The sequence below is a fragment of the Hevea brasiliensis genome, chromosome 3 (genome assembly GCF_030052815.1).
Source record: "Hevea brasiliensis isolate MT/VB/25A 57/8 chromosome 3, ASM3005281v1, whole genome shotgun sequence".
Classification (NCBI taxonomy): domain Eukaryota; kingdom Viridiplantae; phylum Streptophyta; class Magnoliopsida; order Malpighiales; family Euphorbiaceae; genus Hevea; species Hevea brasiliensis.
Window position 1 is genome coordinate 99,078,079 of NC_079495.1, and position 4,762 is coordinate 99,082,840.

The 4,762-nt window shown below is 36.7% G+C and overlaps 1 non-coding gene across 1 annotated transcript; it reads left to right on the plus strand.

Moving 5' to 3' along the window:
- Window positions 1-3,940: 3,940 nt before the first annotated feature.
- On the plus strand, window positions 3,941-4,048 carry LOC131178901 (small nucleolar RNA R71). The gene has a single exon (XR_009147909.1). It is a non-coding gene; the product is annotated as a small nucleolar RNA R71 (small nucleolar RNA).
- Window positions 4,049-4,762: the final 714 nt, after the last annotated feature.

A 4,762-nucleotide genomic window follows, 5' to 3' on the forward strand; every position in this document is an offset into this window, starting at 1 on the left:
ACAAACCCAACTAAAGGGTGAGTCAAATCACTCTCATAGGCAACTTTTCAAAACTCAAGGGATTTGGCAAAAGATTTTAATGCATGATGCATGATTCCTAAAAATGAGTAATGCATTAACTAAATGGAGGAAGTCTATTTGTATGCAGTGTGTACAATTTCTAAGTGATGTATAATGTGTGTGTAAATGTGTTATGTATATGTATGTGTGGATGTATATGTAAAATATTTACAATATATGTAAATGAAATGGGATGAGATGTTCCTATACTCAAAATGTGAAAAATGAAGCCAAAATCAAAATGTGCACCCCCAAACTCAAAATTAGACATTGTCCTCAATGTCTCAAGTAGTGTATTATAAAAACTCAAAGCAAAGGGAATAACCAGGATTAATGAAATTTAAGAGCAAAAAGAAAGAGTTACCTGGTATAGAGCAGATGAGAATTCAAGGAATAATGGTGATGCATAAGAGGTCAGCATGTGTTATGCAGAGTAAAGTCATCGAGAACATGTGCATAAGTAGGGTGCTTAAGCCGTGCGGTTCTGCATGAGTGGCAATAAGGGTTACATAGGCTATGTAAAATATTTGCATAAATATATTTTTTTTTTTGGTCATGCGGAAGTGCATAAGTTATGCACTCTCCTTATGCAAGTCTCGGCAGGTCTTAACTTTTCCAGAACATGTGCATAAGTAGGGTGCATAAGCCGTGCGGTTCTGCATGAGTGGCAATAAGGGTTGCATAGGCTATGTAAAATATTTGCATAAATATATATATATATATATATATATATTTTTTTTTTTTTTTTTTTGTCATGCAGAAGTGCATAAGTTATGCACCCTCCTTATGCAGACTTCGGCAGAGAGAGAAAATGAAGAATTTGAAGTTATGCAAATGTGCATAGGTCATGCACTCTGCTTATGCAAGTTTCTAAAGATATGAAATTTGACAAAATTAGGCTATGCAGAGTTGCATAAGCTATGCACTCTTCTCATGCACTTTGCAACAGGGATGAAAATGGCAAAAATTGTGGTTATGCAGGATTGCATAAGCTATGCAGTTGCTTATGCACAATTCAACAAGATTAAGATTGCAATGGAACATGATTTGCAAGTGTGAAAAATACTCTAAAATGAAGAAATGTAATTCTATAAAGCATAAACCATGAGAAATTTTCATCAAAAACACATCAATATATACAAAGTTCATAAAAAATGCATCACACAAGCTTGTAGAAGATGGATCCTGCATAAAAGGCATTTGTGACCCATGCCATTTTAACTCAAATTCTGCAAATCAACATTTAGCACATTAAAACTCAATAAAATCTGCATAAAGTTGTATCTATTCACAAATGATGAACTCCCCAAGTCATGCCAAGAAAAATGCAGCATTTCCACCTTAAATCCCACAACCCAAATAAACTCATAACTGCAAAAATGGCTCACTTACCACCATATTAACATTAAAAGCACATTTACTTAAAAGTTACACACCCAACCTCACCAAGAACGTAAGCCATCTACTGCAGACACCCTCTTTGCTGCAGAATGTCATTTTTTTGCTCTGCATAAACCAGGTAGCAACCCAAGGACATAATTCATCTGCTGCAGACCTTTCCTTGCTGCAGATTTCATTTTTCCTCTCTGCATAAACCAGGTAGACTCGTGACCAAGTTATGCAAAGAAAATCAATCAATTTGTAGGAGATTTAAAGAACATAATTTCAGGTTAAGGGTCACTCCCCAGCAGTTCACCAACCTTCCTCCATTGAAATACATCTACAAGGGACAAAATTCAACAAATGTCAAAAATTGAATTTGGGGAGATTCAAGATAAAAACAAAAGTAATAAAAGTAAATCAGCAAAATAAAAATAAAAGGACTTGGGATGCCTCCCAAGAGGGCTAATTTATAGTCATTAGCTGGACTTTTGTCATTTTTCATGGTGGCTGGAATTGGAATTTATTGCCTCTGTTTCCAATAGGTGCTTCAATGAATCTATACTTCATTTTCTTTCCATCACATAAGAAGATCCTTGTTGCTTTGTCTAAAAATCCAACCATTTCTTTCTTGAAAACCTTTGGTGCATCTTTTTCTTTGAGAGATGGTTGCTTGACTTCACTTTTCTCCACTTGCTCAACTTGAAAGATTGGTGTCATAGGACAAGATGGATTACCCTTTAAATGTTGTGCAAATGCAGCCTCTTTTGGATTTTCATCATTGATACTCCCTTCATGGATAAGACAACTTTCAAGAGAAGCCTTCGGATAGCTCTTTCTAAAATGCTCTTTTACTAACTCATCAACTATATCAATTCTCAAACAAGAGTCTACATCTTCATGTTGCTTCTTCTTATCATTGCCAATGTTGAAGACTAAATGATCCTCTCCGACTCTGAGAGTAAGCTTTTCACCTTTTACGTCAATCAAAGCACCAGCTATAGCTAGGAAAGGCCTCCCCAAAATGATTGGGATATTAGAATCCTCTTCCATGTCCAAGATGACAAAGTCAACAGGTATATAGAATTTCCCAACCTTCAGAGGCACATTCTCTAAAATCCCTTTAGGATACTTAATTGATCTATCAGCTAACTGAAGAGAAATGTGGGTTGGCTTAAGATTTCCCATGTTGAGCTTCTCATAGATGGAGAGGGGCATAAGGCTTACACTAGCCCCTAAATCACATAAAGCTTTTATAGAACATGAATCCCCAATGTGGCGTGGAATTGAAAAACTCCCTGGATCCTTGAGCTTTGGAGGAAGTTTCCTTTGGACGATAGCACTGCATTCCTCAGTTAAGGCTACAGTCTCATAATCTTCAAGTCTCCTCTTATTTGAGAGAATTTCTTTTAGAAACTTAGCATAAGAAGGCATTTGGGAAAGAGCATCAATAAAAGGCACATTTATATATAGCTTCTTCAAAACCTCTAAGAACTTCCCAAATTGCTTATCAAGCTTGGCTTTTTGAAAGCTCTGTGGAAAGGGAAGCTGTGGCTTGTAAGGCTCTGGAGGTATGTATTTCTCTTCTTTCTCTCCAACCTCCTCTTTACCTTTTCTTGCACTCCCTTTTTCACTCTTTTGTTTTTCATCTCTCTCAACATCTTTCTCATTTTCTCTCTTCTCAACTTTTTCACTCTTTTCAGTATGCACTATTTTACCACTCCTCAGTGTGATGGCATGACATTGCTCCCTTGGATTTTCTATTTGACTAGGAAGTTTCCCCATAGAATTGGTACTTGATGAGCATGCTTGTTGTGCAATCTGATTTTCCAGCATCCTATTGTGTGTTTGCATTTGTTCCAGCCTTGCTTTCATCTCTCTCAACTCTTCATCACGCTTAATTTGATTAGCAAGAATTTGTTGTAATAAAGCCTCTGTGGTGGAACTTTGTTCTTGCTGTCTTGGTAAAGGTGCAGTATTTGCATTCTTTTGCTGAAAACTAGGTGGTGGTTGCCTAGGTTGTTGATATTGATGCGCTTGTTGTTGTGATGGAAAGTTCTGAATTGAAGCTTGATTTTGCTGATTCTCCCATGAAAAATTGGGATGATTCCTCCAAGCATATGAAGGATAATCTACTCCACAGCTCATTGTTCCTTCTGCATAAGTAACTTGTTGAGAACTTCCAGAGCATGATGATGAACTGACTAGCATACTTAAATCCTCCATTTTCTTAGCAAGGACATTAGTGAGTGCATCAAATTTGGCATTGATCATGTTGAATGGATCAAGCTCATACATTCCAAAGAACTTGCCTTTTTGAGTTGGAGTTGACCCTCTTGGACTACTCCATAGATGACTGTTCTTTGCTATTTTCTCTAATAACTCATAAGCTTCATCTTCATGCTTAATGATGAATTCCCCTCCAGTTTGAGCATCAATGATTCCTCTGATAGCAGGAGTGACGTTTATGTAAAAATTCTGGTTTATCATCCATTTAGGAATGGCATGATGTGGACATTGTCTCTCAAACTCCTTCCATCTCATCCATGACTCATAAAGAGTCTCATCTTCTCTTGGTCTAAAAGCAATCATTTGATTCCTCAACTCTTGAGTTTTTCCAGGTGGAAAGTATTGGGCAAGAAATACATCAGTGAGCTGCTCCCAATTTGTAATTGAGTTGTGAGGTAAAGAATCAAGCCAATCCAATGCTCTATCTTTCAAAGAGAATGGAAACAATTTTAGCCTTGCTGCATCATCAGATACTCCAGGTTGTTTTTGCATGTCACAAATCATAGCAAACTTCTTCAGATGTGTGTGTGGATTTTCAGAAGGATGACCTCCAAATTGAGAATTTTGAATCATTTGAAGAACTCCAAAATCCATCTTGTAACTATTTGCATCAATCCTTGGTCTTGCTATGCTCTCTCTCAAATCATCAAAACGTGGAAAAGCATGGTCCATCATACTTCCCCTAGGCACGTTTGCATTAACAACTTCTTCTCCGTGGGCTTCATTTTCATTGTTTTGACCATTTCCAGCATTACCAACACCAATTCTAATTCTTTCATCAGCCATGTCTGCTTCAACTTCGGTTTCTCTCAAAGCTTCCTTTCTTTTTCTGGTTTCTTTCTTGTTGGCCTTACAAAATTTCTCAATTTCTGGATTGAACAATAAGGTTGTGTCACTTGAGCTTCTAGCTCTTCTCATAAAAGATTAAAAGTACCTGAAAAAGGACAAACAAACACAAAAAATGAAAAGATAACAAAAATAAAACTATAATCAACTAAAATAATCAAGAATTCAATCTTAAACAAACAACTCC